Source organism: Myotis yumanensis, unplaced genomic scaffold, assembly GCF_028538775.1.
Source record: "Myotis yumanensis isolate MYYU_CA2020_CCGP unplaced genomic scaffold, mMyoYum1.0.hap1 SCAF_2, whole genome shotgun sequence".
Classification (NCBI taxonomy): Eukaryota; Metazoa; Chordata; class Mammalia; order Chiroptera; family Vespertilionidae; genus Myotis; species Myotis yumanensis.
This window is the reverse complement of record NW_027223753.1, coordinates 85,717,777-85,736,919: the sequence shown is the minus strand read 5'-3', so window position 1 is coordinate 85,736,919 and position 19,143 is coordinate 85,717,777. Positions and strand designations below refer to the sequence as shown.

The 19,143-nt window shown below is 42.2% G+C and overlaps 2 protein-coding genes and 1 pseudogene across 5 annotated transcripts in view; 1 reads left to right on the top strand and 2 right to left on the bottom strand.

Annotated features, from left to right (window-relative positions):
• The window catches only part of GCNT2 (glucosaminyl (N-acetyl) transferase 2 (I blood group)), a 97,561-nt gene that overhangs the window by 69,170 nt on the left and 9,248 nt on the right, over window positions 1-19,143 (top strand). The gene's annotated exons all lie outside the window — the stretch shown is intronic.
• On the bottom strand, window positions 7,718-9,747 carry LOC139004403 (kelch-like protein 5 pseudogene; annotated as a pseudogene).
• CUNH6orf52 (chromosome unknown C6orf52 homolog) overlaps window positions 14,304-19,143 on the bottom strand; it is a 68,654-nt gene continuing 63,814 nt past the window's right edge. The window contains exon 7 of the transcript XR_011470273.1: window positions 14,304-19,107. The gene's annotated coding sequence lies outside the window, so the exon portion shown is untranslated. The remainder of the gene's footprint in view (window positions 19,108-19,143) is intronic.

Below are 19,143 nucleotides of genomic sequence, written 5' to 3'. Positions count from 1 at the left end.
GGCATGTACCTTGGTTTCGGGCACATCCCCAGTAGCGGGTGTGCAGGAGGCAGCTGATCGATGTTTCTCTCTCATCAATGTTTCTAACTCTCTATCCTTCTCCCTCCTCTCTGTAAAAAATCAATAAAATATATTTTAAAAATGAATTCATTTGTGTTTTCCAAGGTTATATAATGGTTTCACACAGATGCTCTGGCAGCTTTCATATCTGTTGAGTATTGGTTCCATTTGACTCACTTTTCTTTTCACATGTTATTTATTTATTATTCTCCATAATAAGTCAGTTGGACCAATTATTATTTAAAAGAAAAGGAGGGTTGGCCTGGCTGGTGGCTCAGTGGTTAGAACATTGGCCCACATACCTAAGGGTCTCGGTCTCAGGTTGGATCGTGGTCAAGGGTACATTCCTGCATTGCAGGTTCGATGTATTTCTCTCACATTGATGTTTCTTTCTTTCTCTCCCTGCCTTCCTCCTTTCCTCCCTCCCTCTCACCCTTCCACTCTCTCTAAAAAATCAGTGGAAAAAATATCCTCATGTGAGGACTAACATAAATAAATAAATAAATAAACAAATAAATAAATAAATAAATATTTTTAAGAGGTGGGGTTATTTTTTAGTAATACGCATCTGGGATAATAAACTAAAAGTCAATATAGCATATAATTATATCATAATTAAGCTTAAATCTGGTATGCTTTTGTTACCTTGGATGTTGACAGTCTCCATGATTCAGAATAAATAGTTGGAACATCATGAACTTAATTGGAAGAATAAGAATAATCAAAACTGTGTTCCCCTTTTATTCCAGAAACTCATGTGACCAATACAAAACTTCCCATAGTGAGCCCTTTCAGTCAGATCATGTGACAGTACCAAAATGAGCACACCACAACTCCCCAATGTGACTTCTTACCAGAAGTCCCACAGAGAGGCTCTGTCTGGATTTGTAGATGGCTCAAAGTTTTACTTTTTACTATAAATTGAACATATTAGTCATTGTTCTGAATTGAAAGATGATCATAATTCAGAATTACTGAAATATTGAAATAACTATTGCACAAATGAAAACACCAGTATTGAAGTGCTTAAAAGTCAAGCCTTCAAAGCCAGAAAGCTGGATACTCAAAAGCGACACTGCAATCCCTAACGTGACCCTGAGCAAGGGAATGGGGGCAAGGGCAAGGTACTGAAGAGGCCAACATTTTTTCAAGTCTCATGTTTTATTTTATAAATTTATGTAAATATCACTGTCCTGTGAACTCTATAAACTTAAACTTTTTTTGAAATACTAGAGGCCTGGTGCACAAAATTCATGCACGGGGTGGGGGGGGCGGTGGTGTCCCTCAGCCCAGCCTGCACCCTCTCCAATCTGGGACCCCTCAGGGGATGTTTGACTGCCAGTTTAGGCCCAATCCAGTATCGGGCTAAATCGGCAGTTAGACATCCCTCTCACAATCTGGGACCGCTGGCTCCTAACCACTCACCTGCCTGCCTGATTGCCCTTAACCGTTTCTGCCTGACAGCCTGATCACCCCCTAACTGCTCCCCTGCCAGCCTGATTGACGCCTAACTGCTCCCTTGCCGGCCCAATCGCCCCCAACTGCCCTCCCCTGCCAGCCTGGTTGCCCCTAACTGCCCTCCCCTGCTGGCCTGGTCACCCCCAACTGCCCTTCCCTGCAGGCCTCGTCGTCACCAACTACCCTCCCCTGATGGCCTGATCTTGCCCCCAACTGCCCTCCCCTGCCCGCCCGATCGCTCCCAACTACCCTCCCCTGCTGGCCTGATTGCCCACAACTGCCCTCCCCTGCCAGCCATCTTGTGGTGGTCATCTTTTTTTTTGTTTTTAATTTTAGATTCTTATTTTATTTTATTTTTATATATTTTATCAATTTTTTACAGAGAGGAAGGGAGAGGGGATAGAGAATTAGAAACATCGATGAGAGAGAAACATCGATCAGCTGCCTCTTGCACACCTCCTACTGGGGATGTGCCCGCAACCGAGGTACATGCCCTTGGCCAGAGTCGAACCTGGGACCTTTCAGTCCGCAGGCTGATGCTCTATCCACTGAGCCAAACCGGTTAGGGCTTGTGGTGGTCATCTGGTGATGATGTGGGGGCAGCCATCTTGTGATGACATGAGGGTGAGACACCACCTAGGCTTTTATTAGTATAGATAATGTATCCAGAAAACTGCACATATCAGAATTGAGACCACTGAATTTTCAACTGATCCTTACGTGAGTAACAAGCACAAGAAGTTATGTTACCACTAGTACTCCAGGAACCTGTTCTCCCTCCCAGTTACTTCTAAAATGACAACCATCCCACACCATAAACTAGTGTTGCCTCTTTTTGTGTTTCTATGTAACTTAAAATTTTTATTTTTTAGTTACAGTTGACATAACTTATGAAGTGATTACCCCAATAAGTCTTGCACCCAACTGATGCCACATATATTTATTAAAATATTAAAGGCCCAGTGCACAAATTTGTGCACATTGAAAGGAAATTAATTAGAAGAAATATTTTGATATCGCTATTTGCCCTTTTTCTATAATAGAATTTACGATTGACATTGACAGATCGAAACACACACGTACGATTGGTGCCAGCGAAAGCTTTATATATATAGACTAGAGGCCTGGTGCACAAAAATTTGTGTACTCGGAGGGGTCCCTTAGCCCGGCTTGTGCCCTCTCGCAGTCTGGGAACCTCGGGAGAATGTCCACCTGCTGGCTTAGGCCCATTCCCCGGGGTATCGGGCCTAAGCTGGCAGTCAGAAATCCCTCCGGCAGCCTGGGAGCCCTCGGGGGATGTCCAATTGCCAGCAGGGAGCAGGCCTAAGTTGCAGTCGGACATCCTTAGCGCTGCTGAGGAGGCGGAAGAGGCTCCCGCCATCATCACTGTGCTGGAAGCTGTCAGCGTGGCTTGTGGCTGAGCAGAGCTCCCCCTGTGGGAGCGCACTGACCACCAGGGGGCAGCTCCTGCATTGAACATTTGCCCCCTGGTGGTCAGTGTGTGTCATAGTGACCAGTCATTTCCGGTCGTTCTGCTGTTAGGGTCAATTTGCATATTACCCTTTTATTATATAGGAGTGCCTGGCCAGCCTGGGTGAGGGGCTGATGGCTGTTTGCAGGCTGGCCACAGCCCCTTCAGGACAGGGGTTCCCCCTGGGGTGCCTGGCCAGTCTGGGTGAGGGGCTGAGGGCCGTTTCAGGCTGGCTAAGCCCCCCAGTGGGGACCCCCATCCTGAAGGGACTGTGGCCAGCCTGCAAACAGCCATCAGCCCCTCACCCAGGCTGGCCAGGCACTCCTATATAATAAAAGGGTAATATGCAAATTGACCCTAACAGCAGTGGGGGCCATGAGGGTGTGGCCATCCTGAGTGAGGGGCTAATGGCTGTTTGCAGGCTGGCCACGGCCCCCAGCCACCCAAACTCCTAGTGGAGGCTGGCTGGAAGCAGGTATTTAGGATTTATTTGTCTTCTATAATTGAAACTTTGTTGCCATGAGCGGAGGCCACAGCCGGCTCAGGGCAGGCAGGAAGCCTCGCTTTCTCCATCGCCCGGGCAAACAAGCCTCCTGCTTGCTCCAGCTCCGTGGCTGCCAGCCACCATCTTGGTTGGGTTAATTTGCATACAGTTGCTCTGATGGGCTGGTGGGCATGGCTTGGGGCATAGCAAAGGTATGGTCAATTAACATCTTTGTCTTTTATTAGTGTAGATAAACTTGCTTAATTAGACCTGCTTTCTTATGTAGCTAAACTGTTTTCAGCCCAGTGAAGCACCCCAACTTCTCTTTCAGGTAATTGTCAGCAATACAGCAGTAAATACCAACAAGAAGTAGATTATTATTGTAGATCACGCAGGGAGAACAAAGGGTAAAATATTTAACTGCAGCAGTGTTTGACTATATTCTGAGCAGTGAGAAAACCTGAAATCATTTTCAAGGTCCACTATTTCTTACTTCTTTTCAGCTGGGTCAAGTTTCTTAACTTTCTAAATCTCAGTTTTCTAGCTAATGAAATAGGATTCTACCGAGTCTCCTATCTACCTACTCCAGGACTTCTGTGAGGATAAAATGAGATGAGGCACGTGAAAAACACTTCACGGACATTTGGTTAAAGTGTAAATGTTTCTACCTGGTTATAAAGCAAGTCATATTCCTGGGCTGAAGAAACTCCAAGGAGGCTAGTCACTAGGGAGAGAAAGCTGGGCATTGCATGTGATGTCATTACCCGGTGCCCACAGCCACCGTTTCCGGGCTGGGCTGGGCTGTGGGCTGCATTTTGCACCATGGGGTCTTGGCAGCATTGGCTGCGACTTGGTGGGGTGTCGCTCCAGGGTGGTGGCGGGGCCTGTGTCCTACTTGGGGGAAGCCTAGTGTTGCTTTGTCGGCACCAGGTCCACGGTGCTGTTTCTCTATGGCCAGTGTGTGTCACAGCAATTCCTGCATTGAGTGTCTGCTCCCTGGTGGTCAGTGCACATCATAGCGACCAGTCAGACAGTTGGACAATTAGCATATTAGCCTTTTATATGTATAGATCATTAATTATATTCCCTATTGATTACATTCCCATGACTGTTCTGTAACTGCCAGTTTATACTTGTTAATCCCTTCATCTTTTTCATTCAGTTTCCCAACTCCCCTTCCCATGGGCAACCATCAGTTTGTTCTCTACCTGTGGGGTTGTCTATTTTGTTTATTTGTTTATTTTGTTTTTTAGATTCCACATATAAATGAAATCATACAGCATTTAACTTTCTCTTAAGTTAAGTTACTTATTTCACTTAACATAATACACTCTAGGTCCATCCATGTTGTCATGAATGGCAAGATTTCATTCTTTTTTTTTATGGCTGAGTAATATTCCATTTCATATGTGTACCACTTCTTCATCCAGTTGTCTATCAATTGCAAATAATGCTGCAATGAACATAAGGGTGCATATATCTTTTCAAACTGGTGCTTTCGGTTTTTTTCAAAAAATACCTAGAGTAGAATTGCTGAGTCCTATGATAGTTTTATTTTTAAATTTTTGTAGGGACCTCTGTACTGTCTTCTATAGTGACTACACCAATTTGCAATCCCACCAACGGTACATAAAGGTTTCCTTTCTCCACATCCTTGCCAACACTTGTTTATTGATTTATTGATGATAGCCAATCTAACAGGTGTGTGGTTTTAATTTGCATTTCCCTGATGATTAAGAATATTGAGCATCTTTTCATATGTCTATTGGTCATTTGTATGGCCTCTTTGAAGAAGTATTTATCCAGGTCCTCTACCCATTTTTTAAATTGGATTGTTTGTGTGTGTGTGTTAAGTTGTGTGAATTCCTTATATATTTTGGATGTCAACCCCTTATCAGATGCATAATTGGTGAATATATTCTTTCATTCAGCAGGTTGTCTTTTCAGTTTGTTGATGGTTTTCATTAGGTAACTTCTAATTGTAGCCCAGTGCTTTTCATCCAAATGTTCAGGTTAAATAGATGTTTCAGGAAGAAATGCTACCCTATGACTTCCTATATTTCTAAAAAAACAACCTGTAAATTCCATGGGGTCAGGGATGGCAGGGCTGGGAGGGGAAGGGATGGGCACATGTTGTAGGTACCGCACAAGGCTCTTCCTCCCACAAGGTGTCTTCTCTTTTTAAAGTTTATTTAGACGTTTCTCATATTTGCAGAAGAAGAGTGTAAACAGAACCATGTTTGCCGTCCTGTATAAAAGATTGGGCTTGCTATAAATAGGCACTTAGTTCCCAGAATCAGCAATCTATATATACCCCAGCACATGAAGCAACAAATGGAATTTACCACTGACCTTCAGCTCCTTTGGGCCTGTCTTGGGTTGTAAATGGGAGTTAAAATTAGATGAGTCCTAAGCAAACATGATTTTTATTTGGCTGCTTTTACATAAAATTGGACAAAATGGTTTACAACTTGCAAGCAAATTCTTGATTTATATTCAACTGGGTGTAGCCTGGTGCCTAGTTTTGAAGAGGAAGACAGCACTGTGTGCAGGGCAAGATGAAAATTTGTATAATGGACTCGTGAAGGACCTTTCTCCAGACAACAGACAAAGCAGTACAGGGCGTGCTATGTTCTGTGGGCGCCAATAGGGAAGGACGTGGCCATGAAACCCACTCCTGTGTAGTAAAGTGAGAAGGCAAATCAGTACTGTAAGTACTTTTATTTGAAACAGTTACATCAAATTAGAAAGTGCCACTTGAAATGTAAATACCTACTTCAAACTGTGAAAAACACATCTGAACAGGTAGATCACAGAGAAAACTGACTACCTGATGTTCATGTGTTGCAAATAACAGAATCTCCCGAGTTTCTGTCATCTGATAAAACTGAACTCATAGGGAAACAGTTTTTGAGTCGATAAACCCATCAAGGTGGTAAACGTGTTCATAAGCACTGCCCAAACTCATTTAAGGAAACCCAACCCATCTATATCATTGGTAAAGGCTCCTTGTGAAAGATTATTTTCAATCTACATTTAATATAGGTTAGTCAACTAGTTAATAGCTATGTTGTAGTTTGAAGGTAACACAGAAGTATTTATTTGTACAAAAAGATGCTTTGTGAAATAATGTTTTCGTAATGATTGTTACTTGTAGGTATAAGATTTTGTAGTGTTTGGCCTTTTTTTAACTTTCAATTTTGTTCTTTGTACTTTTATGCATTTTTGATTCCATTGTAATTTCCGTGTTCAGTTTTTCACAGATTATAGAATAATATTTTTAAGAGGAAAGATATAAAGATTCACAAGGTAAATGTGTTAGGATGCTTAACACTAACTAATTTGGGGGAGTTGGGAAATAAACAATTGTTTCTCCTTTGACATTTTGTACTTTTAAAATCGCCAAAGCTTAAAAATAACATTGCTTTATTTGGTGAAAAATAAAACCTCTCCTTACTGAGGCACAGTACAGGGTGTTTTAGAAACTAAAAAGCATTACCCTTATGAAGGGATGTTCAAGAAAATATTCTGCAAAGAACAGGTGTTCTCAATCCTGGGTACACATTACCATTGTGTAGGGCATTTTAAATATATATTTTTTTTATTGCTTTCAGAGAGAAAGGGAGAGGGAGAGACAGAAATATCAATGATGAGACAAAATCATTGATTGGTTGAGCCCACAGCCTGAGCATGTGCTCTGACTGAGAATTGAACATGACCTCCTGGTTCATAGGTTGACACTTAACCAGTAAGCCACACCGGCTGGGCTGTGTAGGGCATTTTTAAAAATACCAGTGCATGGGCCTCACCGCTGACCCATTAATTCAGAAAACCAGGCAGATGAGGCACAGTCATTGGTACTTTATTTTAAAGTTTTATAGATGATTCTATGAGTGGGGAACTAATGTAGATGACCGGTTGAGTGAAAGATAAAAACTGAAGAACGGAATTATCTTATTGGCCCTTATTCACTCCCTAACATTTGCATCCAAAAAAAAAAAAAAAAAAATCAGTGAAGGATTTGTTGGGAGGAAAAGAACTTGCAAAACTTAGTGACTTAAAGAAATTTTTTCCTGATTCTGTGAGTTCTCTGACCAGGACCAGCTTCACTAGGGCTGGGTGGGCTGGCTGAGCTGGATGGTGTCAGTTGCCAGACCCAGGCCCCTCCTCAGATGGTCCCTGGTTTCCTAGTGGGCTTACCAGGGCTGCTGCACTTGGCAGCCTGAGGGGAGGGCAAATCCTAATCAGTGAGGATCAGAACTTCTTACTGAGCTGAGACAAGAACTTCCATTTTACCACCAATTACATAAAGCTTTCCAGTTAGTACTGCCACACCGACTCTGCTCCTGAGGGTGGACACAGGGGCAACAAAATTCCACTGTCAGGCCTGAGAGTCCCATTTTCCACTGTGTTCAAGTAGCTTCAGCCATCATGCCCTCCGACTGCATACCTGGGACCTTCCAATACTGTATTGCCAAATTGTTCTGGGGTTGTAGCATTCTACGGTATTCAAAGTCTTCAGTGCTTCTCCTCCTCCAACCACATAGTTTGTCATCTAACACTGTATCACTGAACTATAGCCTCCTCCCATTCATATTCACCACAGGGCTCCACATATTTGTACAGAGGTCGTACTTTTCAATGCTTGCTGCTTCTTTTGTTAAATCCATTCCTTCAATGAAAAATAGTGTACCAACAGTTGACTTCCTCGGTTTTATCTGAGGACTTTGTAACATGGGTCATCTCTCTGATAATAAATGATACTCCAGTGCTTCCATAATGAGTTTCTGACATTCTATATTGATACGGGATTTTTGGACTGAAACATGCAGTGTTCCCCTGGGCAGGATGGTTCCCAGGCTCTTTCTCCGATGGAGTCGAAAAATGAATCCACGAATGGAAGATGATGTAGCAAAGGTGGAAATTTACTGAAAACAAGTACAGACTCCCACTTGAGGAAGGGGAAAGAAACTCACAGCACAGACTCCCACTAGGGAGGGGGAAAGAGTCCCACTGAGTTCCTTTTCCCTGGTTTATAAAGGCTGCAGTTTTTTGTGCCTCGATGTCCCCTCTGATTGGCCACTATTCCCCTTTGATTTGGTCACTATAGCAACTTCTGAGCTCAAAGGTCAAAACCTCCCTCCTCCCTCATTGTTCTCCTATTCCCTCTGGGCTTTCTTCCTCCTTTATTTTGTAAATATAGACCTCTTGCTACTTCCAGTTTCCTTATCTTATGGAAATGTAACTTCTCCCAGTCTGTAGCCCTGTGTTTTTTTCCATGGACCTCTTTAATTTTAAAAAATTTCCTAAACCTATCTATAACCCCCTAAAATTCCTATTTCAATATCATCCCCAAAAAGTTCATTATTTTTCCATGTCTGCCAGGAACTGTGGCCCGAAAAAAGGTAGCCTACTATAAGCCAAAAGTTTACTGAGATCTTTCTGACTCTGTTGCAAATCATGAAGGCCGTAGTTAGAAGTGCTTCCAATATTGTCTCCTCATCTCATCACTGGCCAAGAGCTTTGCAATCTCACTAGCTGGTAATAATACAAATTCCTGGTTTCGAGTTACTCCATGAAATGTATTACAGTATAATTGTGAGCCACTTTATGCAAATCTGTACAACCTTGGGAATCAGCAAAAGAACGGATTCCAAGGCAGTTGGATGGGTGACGCTGTTTCATTAAAAACTTACAGCATGGCCCGGCTGGTGCGGCCCTGTGGTTGAACGTGAACCCAGGAGGTCACCATTCCATTCTGGTGGGGCACATGCCAGGGTTGCCGGCTCAATCCCTAGTAGGGGGCGTGCAGGAAGCAGCCAATAAATGATTGTCCCTCATCATTGATGTTTCTATCTCTCTATCCCTCTCCCTTCCTCTCTGAAATCAATAAAAACATTTAAAAAGAAAACTTACAGCATGCTTCCACAATCTGTGAAACTGAAAGCAAACTATAAATAGCAGGCACTAAATATTATCCTTTTGTAATTCAAGGCGGCCTGCATATGCATACTGAATCAGGAACCATAGTGAATTCGGTTCTACAACTTCCATTTTATTTCTTCTGGTCTTGCTTCCCTGACATCATTAGAAAACATGGCAGCAAAGCAATCAGCAGAGGAGAGCACCTATCTATGAGCTGGGATTCTGCCATCACCAGCAACTAGAATTACATCACATACTGTTTATGTCTCAAATAGATTTCCATCTTTCTAAATGTTTGCTCAGCATGATTAAGGGCTTGGAAAAATTCATCTGATGAACATGGCTGCATAGTACAGCAGGATGTTAATGCCTGGTTACTGTTGGAAGTCCACGTTGGGCTCCTGAGGCGGGGTGTGTGTGGGGGGGGGGGAGGGTAACGGCGGGGCGGGGCGGGGCAGGGCTCCGGGGAGAAGGAGAAGAGGGATGCTCCGCCCCTCAGGCGCCCCCAACCCCTTCCTGGCAGCCTCACCCCGCGCCCGCGGGCCTGGGAGGGTTTCTGTCCCTCGTCTAACTGCCTCTGGCCAGGGATTCTTCCGGGAACTCCGAGGGGCTGGGCGTCGGGACCGGCTGGCCTGTCAGGCCCAGCACCTGCTGGAGCAGCGGCCCGCCCGCCCCTCCCGCCAGGCCCCGCCTTCCCTGCGCCAGGCCCCGCCCCCTCCTCTCGGGGCCGCTTGCCCTGGGAGACTGCCACCTGCTCCGGCCAGGTGCTGGGGAAGTGAAGAGACCCAGCAGGAGGGGTGGGGCGCTGGCTGAGGCCTATTTTTTTTTCTTAATTGAGTTATAATTGACACATTATATTAGTTTCAGGTATGCACCATGATTGGATACTTGTATATATCGCACAATAATCACTACAATAAGTCTAGTTAACATCTGTCACCACTTATGGCTACAGACTTCTTTTTCTTGTGATGAGAAATTTTAAGATTTACTCTTGGCAACTTTCAAATACACAATACAGTATTAACTATGGTCACCATGCTGTGAACATTACATCCCCAGGGTTTATTTTGAGCTTGTTTTCTTGTATTAGACCTTTGCATAAGCCAAAGTATGGGGAACCAGGTGAAAATGAAAGACCCATTAAGGAATTCCCAAAAGGGTGACAGGAGACTTTGGTGTGTGTGAGCAGTGATGAGAGATGAGGCCTGAAAGTGTTGCAAACTACAGGTGAACAGGGCCAGGCAGACAGTAGGAGTGAGTGAAGCATGGTGGGAACCGGGGTGCAGGAGAGCCCCTGCCTGCCTATAGCCCCAGTGAATTGTTGTCTAGGGACCCAGCAATCCAGACTTTCATGAGAAATCTGTTTTCAGTGTTCCACTCCCCTTCCTATGGTGGCCAAACCAAACACACCCATCAGATGCGGGTTATGGGCTGTTTGTAGTCTGGGGACAAGCTTGCAAAATATCCTCATGTGCATGGTCACAATTTGGGGATCTTCAGGTCGGAATGTGGTCTATAGCAGCAAACCGAGGGACCCAGCCAGGGTTATGGTTGTGGGGAGATGGCTGGGGCTTGATTAGTGACAATCTAAAACAAAAGAAAAAAATGCCAGTTTAGCTTTTTAAAAAAATTTTTTATTGATTTCAGAGAGGGAGAAGGAAAGAGGTAGAGAATCATTGATCTGCTGCCTTCTGGACACCCCTTACTGGGCATTGAGCCTGCAGGCCGGGCGTGTGCCCTGACTGGGGAATCAAACCGTGATTTCCTGGTTCATAGGTCCACATTCAACCACTGAGCCATGTCAGCCGGGGTTTTTTATTTTGGAAGGAGATAAACGTTAAACTGTGTCCTAAAATGAGAAGGGGGTGAGGAATCAAATTCTAGTAAGAGGTGGAATGGACATCAGCAGGAAAGGTCTAGGATCAGGGGTGGGCAAACTTTTTGACTCAAGGGCCACAATGGGTTCTTAAACTGGACCGGAGGGCCGGAACAAAAGCATGGATGGAGTGTTTGTGTGAACTAATATAAATGCAAAGTAAACATCATTACATAAAAGCGTACGGTCTTTTTTTTTTTCTTCAGTTTTATTCATTTCAAACGGGCCGAATCCGGCCCTCGGGCCGTAGTTTGCCCACTGCTGGTCTAGGATGATACAAGTCTGAATGTGCTTTCATATGTCATAGGGTGAGTGGTTGCTGGGTATCTTCAAATGGCTTGAAGAAACAGACACAGGGTGGATGATTCAAAGTAATCCCATATCCCCACACAGAAGAGCAACAGGGTTAACAGACTATAGGAAGAGCATCCGGTGGTGTTGCCAATGAAATGGGCAGCCTGGATCAGAGCCTGCTTGGCAGGCAGTTAAAGAGTCGGTGAGAGATGTAGAGCGCCTGAGCCAGGGCAGTGCCCGCAGAGGGAAGCAGCGCTGCCAGAGCCAGGGGAGGCTTGGACTGAGCTGCCAGTCAACTGGAAATCAGTTGAAGCGCAACAGAAAGTTGGTCGGATGTTAACTGGACTTACATTTCACGACATATACAAATATCAAGTTATGTTCTTCACCTCAAACTAATGTTAAATGGCATTTATACCTCAATTTTTTTTAAAAAAAAGAAAACAAAAGGAACTCTGGGTCTAGGACTCAGTAGCTTTTATTTTAACAAGCCCTCCAGGAAGTTTTGATAAATTCTTTAGTTTGAAAACATTACTTGACATTCATTCCTTCCTTCCCTTCATTCTTTTCTTCTGCTCAGTAGTTTACAGAGTATTTGCTAGTTATTTGGCCACTTGTCTGAGGATGGCTCTGTCTATATATCAAAGACAGTGTTCTGGCATTTGCTTAGACACTATGGTATTCCTGGAACTGATTAAAGTCTGTTGTCAGAGGACTTCCCTCCTGTTCATGCCAGAAGTAGTCTTGCCTGACAGAGCTCGGGAAAGGATACTCTGCCACTCTCAGTGAATGAATGGTTTGCTGACCAAACGGTGGGCAGACACTATGATGTGAGATTTTTTTCTCCCAGGTGCTCTCATTAACCTTCAAATAAAAGGTCCACTCCTCTCAGTTGAAAGGCTACTTGAACTCAGACTTTCATGAAACAACATGATCATAATGAATTTGTTCATTGTTTCATACTTTACTCGCAAAACTTCACACTCTCAGAAAAACAGGATAACCTAAGGAAAGTTCCAGAGAAACTAATGGCCGTTTTTGGCTGCTTGGGATATGTGATGCCTAAGAGAGGGCCCCTGAAACAGAACTAGTGGGAGGGAGTGTGAAAAATAATAACACAGACTAGTGCATGTAAATGTAACCCAATTGCTCTTCATTTTAATATTTCTTTTCCACATTGAATTAGCACTAAAGACAAGCAAACCAGTTTAAAGAAAACTTATTTTGCTTTGACATTTTAAAAACAAATGTACAACATGTACTCACACAGGTGAGACTCTTCTAAAGAATGTACAGAGGGGCCCTAGCCTGTTTGGCTCAGTGGATGGAGCGTTGGCCTGCGGTCTGAAGGGTCCCAGGTTCGAGTCTGGTCAAGGGCACATGATCGGGTTCTGGGCTTGATCCCCAGTAGGGGGCGTGCCGGAGGCAGCCAATCAATGATTCTCTCTCATCATTGATGTTTCAATCTCTCGCTCCCTTTCCCCTCCTCTCTGAAATCAATAAACATATTTTTTTTAAAAAGAATGTACAGAGGGAAAATGCTGAAAGACGAATTATTTATCCAAGGTTATTCTCAGAGCTGGAGCTCAGGAACTTGCATTGGGCCACTGGAAACAACACTTTTTGGAAGGGAAATAGTTCTTAAAGGTGACTACTTTTATTCTTTTCATTCCTTGTTAGCACAATTTTGATGCAGCCCACTGGATGGGGTGGGTCAGATTTGGGGCTCTCCTCTCACATGCTAGAACCATTTCCGCCTCCATCCAGTCACTTCTAGTGTTGCTTCTGGGCAACACTGTCAGCTAATCACATGCTACCCGTCATTCAAGACTCACCTCACATTCTACCCGTCTACCTTTTGAGGAGGGGTTTCTAAAGCCTTGTTAAAATTAAGGGCTTGTTGAAATAAAAACTTCTTGGTCCTATGCGCAGAGTTTCTGATTCAGCCTGTAATGAGGCTCAAGAAATGGATTTCTATGTTTCACCAGTTTGGACTGAAGTTTAAAAAAGTTATTTTATAAAGCTACATAATTTTTTTGGTTTGTTTTTTAAAAAGCCAGGGAAGGCTTGAAGAACTGCCATTAGATTGGAAATCAGTTGGGGGCTCCTGTAGGCACAGAATCACAGCAGTCAGAGCTGGGAGGATTAACTAGATTTGGATCAATTGTGACGTGAAGGATTTTGAAGAATGTCATGGTTTAGTGGAGGAAGGAAGGGAAAGTTGTCGGGTGACAAGTCTGGCAGTAGTGAAACTGAAGACCTCCACTGCCTCAGAAAAATTTGCCATAATGTAAGGGGTGTTTGAGAGTTACAGATGACAAGCAGCCAAAAAAAAAAACATAGGCAGAGGGCCAAGGGACAAGGTCAGGGTTGTAATGAAACCTGAACTGCTCTGGAACAGCACTGCCCACTTTTCCAAATGCTCCACTAACCTTTCCTGTTCACACCAGCACTGTCCAGGAAAGACTCTTTTTTAAAAAGTTATATTTATTGTTGAAAGTATTACAGATGCCCCCTTTGCAGGAAAGACCCTTGAGTAGAGGTGCCTGGGCTGCTAGTGAGGATATCGGTACATATAAACCCTCTGGATACACTAAGCTAAAAGCTCCAAGAACATCTCATTCAGGGCTTTCCCCCCAGCATCTACTCTGGAACATGGGAGGCACATAAGAAACCACTGAGGGAGGTGGAGGGGTGGGGAGGAGAAAAGGGTATAGGGAGGATAAATGGTGATGGAAGGAGACTTGACTTGGGATGGTGAACACACAGTACAATATAAAGGTGATGCATTATAGAATTGTACACCGAAACATAATTTTATTAACCAATGTCACCCCAATAAATTCAATAAAAATAAAATATGTAGGGTAAAAAAACCATAGAATAAGTGAGCAAATTATCTTGAAACAAAACAAGTTATTTAGCAGGTCCACACTCCTGAGCAATTTATTTATATTTCCTAAGCTCTAGTTCACACAGCTTAGCATTAAGGGGAAAAGATTAAAATATTAAAACATATTAAAATTTCTAAAATCCCTTTGAGTTGAAAACTCTGGATTTTCCTTCCTTCCCCTGTTCCTTCTTTTCCTTTTACAACCATTTGTGGGCAGTTATCACGGTGAATGAAGAGCTGTTATTTTAAGGATGTTATGCCATTTATTATCTCAGGGACTGCAGACCTCTAGAAAATACCCACATTAAATAAACACGCCATCTCATGCTTCATGTGTTAATAACCCCATGTGATTCATGAACCATTGGTAGGTGAAAACAATACTGTATCTTTTTATTTTTAAAATTAACTTTTTTAAAAATTGATTTTAGACAGAGAAAGGGAGAGACAGGGAAACATCATTGTGAGAGAGAAACATCTATCGGCTGCCTCCCGTATGTGCCCCAACCCAGGATCAAACCCAAAACCTGGGTATGTGCCCTGAACGGAAATCGAACCTGCAACCCTTTGGCACATGGGACGACACTCCAACCAACTGAGCCACACCAGCCAGGGCTCTTCTTATGTTTAAAAATTACCCCAGTTAACAATAAGAAAAAGAGGCTATGTTACTTAACACTGCCTTTCTGTTATTAGCTAATTTTCCATTTTTTATTGTGAAAGCCAATTAACAATGAACATTGTGTTGAATTATTCTTAGAATATTTACAAGCACAGTTACTAAATCAGTGAAGCAATTAAGACTCAGATGTATATAAAAATGTTTAAAAATAAAAAAGCAATACAATAACATTGAAGAAACTTTTATAAATTTAAAACATTTTTCATTTCACATGCAAATGTTTATACATGGTTTTATTAATAATTAAGATTTCATATTGTCAACCAGGGCTGATTTTGCCCCCACCCCCACCCCCAGGCACATTTGGCAACATCTGGAAACATTTTTGATGGTCACAACTGGGGATGAGATGGGGGAAGGGAGGGACTGATACTGGCATCTAATGGGTAAAGACCCAGGATGCTGCCACTAAACATCCTACGATACACAGGGCAACCCCACAGCAAAGAAATCGTCTGCAAAAAATTATCCAGCCCAGATGTCAGTAATGTCGAGGTTGAGAAACCTGCTTTAGATTATAGTAAAAAAAGCTGTCTTCTATAGCAACATGTCCCCGTGATTTTAATAGAGGAATTATGTTTTCAACCATTTATTGAGTAGTCTGTATGCCAGGCTCTATGCTAAGCACAACACATACATTATCTTATTTAACACTAACAAAATCCTGTGAGGTTTTGAAGGTTAGTAGATGATGTTTCAAAGAAATTACATGACTATTCAAGGTCACAGTAAGAGCAGATGGGGATTTAAAATGCCTACTAGTGAGTATGTGTAAATAATGTCATAATGAATATGGTCATATACAGATTTTTACACTTTAAGAATTATTTCCTAGCTTACTTTGAAACTATTGTTTTAAAGGGCCAAAGGAAATTGGCAATTATGCTGATCTTTCCTACACTGTTTTCAAATTGATTTTCCAGAGTGGTACCAATTTACAGCACCACCACTAAATGTGAGAAAATCCTTTCAGTAAACTGACATCAGCATTGACTTTTGACATTTAAAAACGAAATTCTTTGTTTATTTAATAAGTTAGAAAGTATATATCTGACCTTAAATAGCTGGAATTTGTCTCTTAAAATGAGGGCCACACTGTGTGAGAACAATAAGAAGAAAGTCAAGCCAATGTAAATAAAGCTTGTATTTCAAAGAATCATCTTCATTTATTCAACAAGTGCAGTTATTTGACTAATAAAGGCTTAGTCCCAAGAAAAACATTGCTGGTTACTCTGTAAACTTTATTTCAAATCTTTTGTTTAAATAAGCCTATGAAGAGCAAATGAGAGAATTTGGTTTAATAGTTTGAAATGTTTTCTCTGATAATATTGGTGTCTTCTTTTTCCGCATCCCAGAAAGAATGAAAAATAGATCTTTCCTGTGAATTGAGGGTAGACTATTACCCATATACCCCATAACTATCCTCCTAGAAGCCTGATAGTCAATAATAATAACAGCAACAACAAAAATACAATCATCTAGTCCAGTATTTTTTAAATAGTAGTTGTATCTCATTAGTGGATCCAGCAATCACGTTAGTAGGTTTTGACTAGAGTTTTTAACATGAGAATAGACCAGAAAATAATGTAAAATTAGCAACTGCAATGCTTGTAATAAGCCTAAGAGTTATTTGTGAAACTTAGGTTTGCACTGTGTGTGTGTGTGTGTGTGTGTGTGTGTGTGTAAGTGATGGAGTAAAATTCTCTGTGGTTTGCAGTCTAAAAGGTTGAAAAACCCTGATCTAATCTACCTACTTCATTTGAAAGGTGAGTCTGAGTGACATTAAATGAGGCACAAAGGTACAGAGCAGGTTAATGACAAAGCAGTAGGAAGAAATATCACTTAATAAATAGCATTTTTCTTGAATATTCAACACGTATAAGCAGAGTTTTCAAGTTTGGCAGCAAGAAAGGAAGATTCTTGAGGTGTACCCCTAAAGACTCATGCTATATATAGGAAAGCCATGCCAAATTTAATTTTAGTTAGGAAACCTTGGTACAATTCTTGATTTAGATCATCATATAATTATTATGTGACATCAGGGCAAAAGAACAGAGCTTTTTTTGTTCTGAAAATGCACATGTTTTTGTTAATGTTATTAAAGAGGAAATATTTTTATGTGCCTATCCAATTACACTTCTTGAAAAGTATTAGTATTAGTTGTGTCTATTTTTCTCCTTTTTAAAAAAATATTCTGCCCAGCCAGTGTGGCTCAGTGGTTGAGCGTCGACCTATGAACCAGGAGGTCATGGTTTGTGGTTCGATTCCCGGTCAGGGCTCATGCCTGGGTTGCTAGCTCGACCCCCAGTGTGGGGCTTGCAGGAGGCAGCTGATCAATTATTCCCTCTCATCATTGATGTATCTATCTCTCTCTCCCTTCCTCCCTGAAATCAATACAAATATATTTTTAAAAATTCATCGTCTTGGGTAACTTTTTCTCATTAGTATGTACTTAGTTTTCCATTTGCCACCCTAACAATTACCACAAGTTTAGCAGCTTAATGGACACAGATGTATGGTCTTACAGTTCTGCAGGTCAGAAGTCTGACACGGGTCTCACCAGGCTAAAATCAAGGCATGGTTGGGCTGTTTCTCTCAGTGGGGACTGGGCAGCATCTGTTACCTGCCTTCCAGCTTCTAGAGACCACCTGCATCCTTCGCCCCTTCCTCCACTTCAAATGGCAAAGACGTGGTGGTGTCCTCACATCACACCAGGCCAATCAACACTCTGCCTCCCACTTTCATTGTTAAAAGACCCTTGTGATTACATGGGGCCCACCTGGATACTTCAGGATACTCTCCCTATTTCCCAGTTTAAGGTCAGCTGATTAGCAGCCTTAATTTCCATTTGCCATAAAACATAACATATTCTCAAAGTCCAGGGATTAGGATACGGACTTCCTTGAGTATATGCTTGGGGGGCATTATTCTGCCTACCACAGTATATCTTATCAATATTTAAAGTCTTGTAAGAAAGGACTATTGCAATTTGAATACAGATAACATCTGCTTAGTGCCATTACATCAAAATGGTGCTCAGGTTGAATTTCTCACTGGTGAAAATTGCTGCAGTTCTTATGAAGTGAAATATTCCTCCGCTAGTAGGATTTACATTGATTCCCATATACTCCTTTTCCAGTAATGGAAATCTTGGGGTATAACTACTCTATGTGATTAAATGGGCCCTTCATCTCTGGGACCTCTCCAACATTTATTGAGATGAAGAGGGTTATTTGAGTAGCTTGGCACAGTGTTTCTCAAACAGGGCAATCTCGCTCCCCCGGGGATATTCGGCAATGTCTGAAGACATTCTTGATTATCACAGTTGGGGGGTATGTATTACTGGCATCTAGCGGGTAGAGGCCAGGGGTGCTGCTGAACATCATACACTGCACAGGACAGGACCTATAGCCAAGCATTATCCAGCCCAGAGTGTCAGTCAATGATGCCAAGTTAGAGAAACCTTGGCTTAGCAAGATGACAACCTAAAACTCCCCTCTCCCCTTTTAAGGCGAATTCTTTATGTTTCAAAGGTGCATTAGATAATTTCTAACTAGAAAATAGGTCAGCAACAGCATTTGGTCAAAGAACAACTGAAAGAGATAGAGAAGATGAGTGGATCCGTGTATATACCAACCTTCTAGGAAAAACTCAAAGCTCAAAACCTACTACTGGGATAGACAATTCATTATCCTCATTGGGTGATCAGGAATGATTTCTCTGTCCCCAGTTCCCAGCACATCAAATATCAAATGCTCAAGAAGTATTTTAACAAATAAAAAGCACAGTGTGTTAAAAGATTTATGTTAAACATGTCGTGAACAAGCTGTCTTTCTCTGTATGCCTAAAATTGCAATGTCATATAAGAGCGACCCTGGAATTGCTCTCACTTAATTAGCACTAAGAACCTTGAGCAGCCTTTTTCCAGGGCTTGCACTTCTTAGAAGCCATCTGGAAAATCCTAAAAAAAAAAAAATTAACATTAGGATTGCAAGTA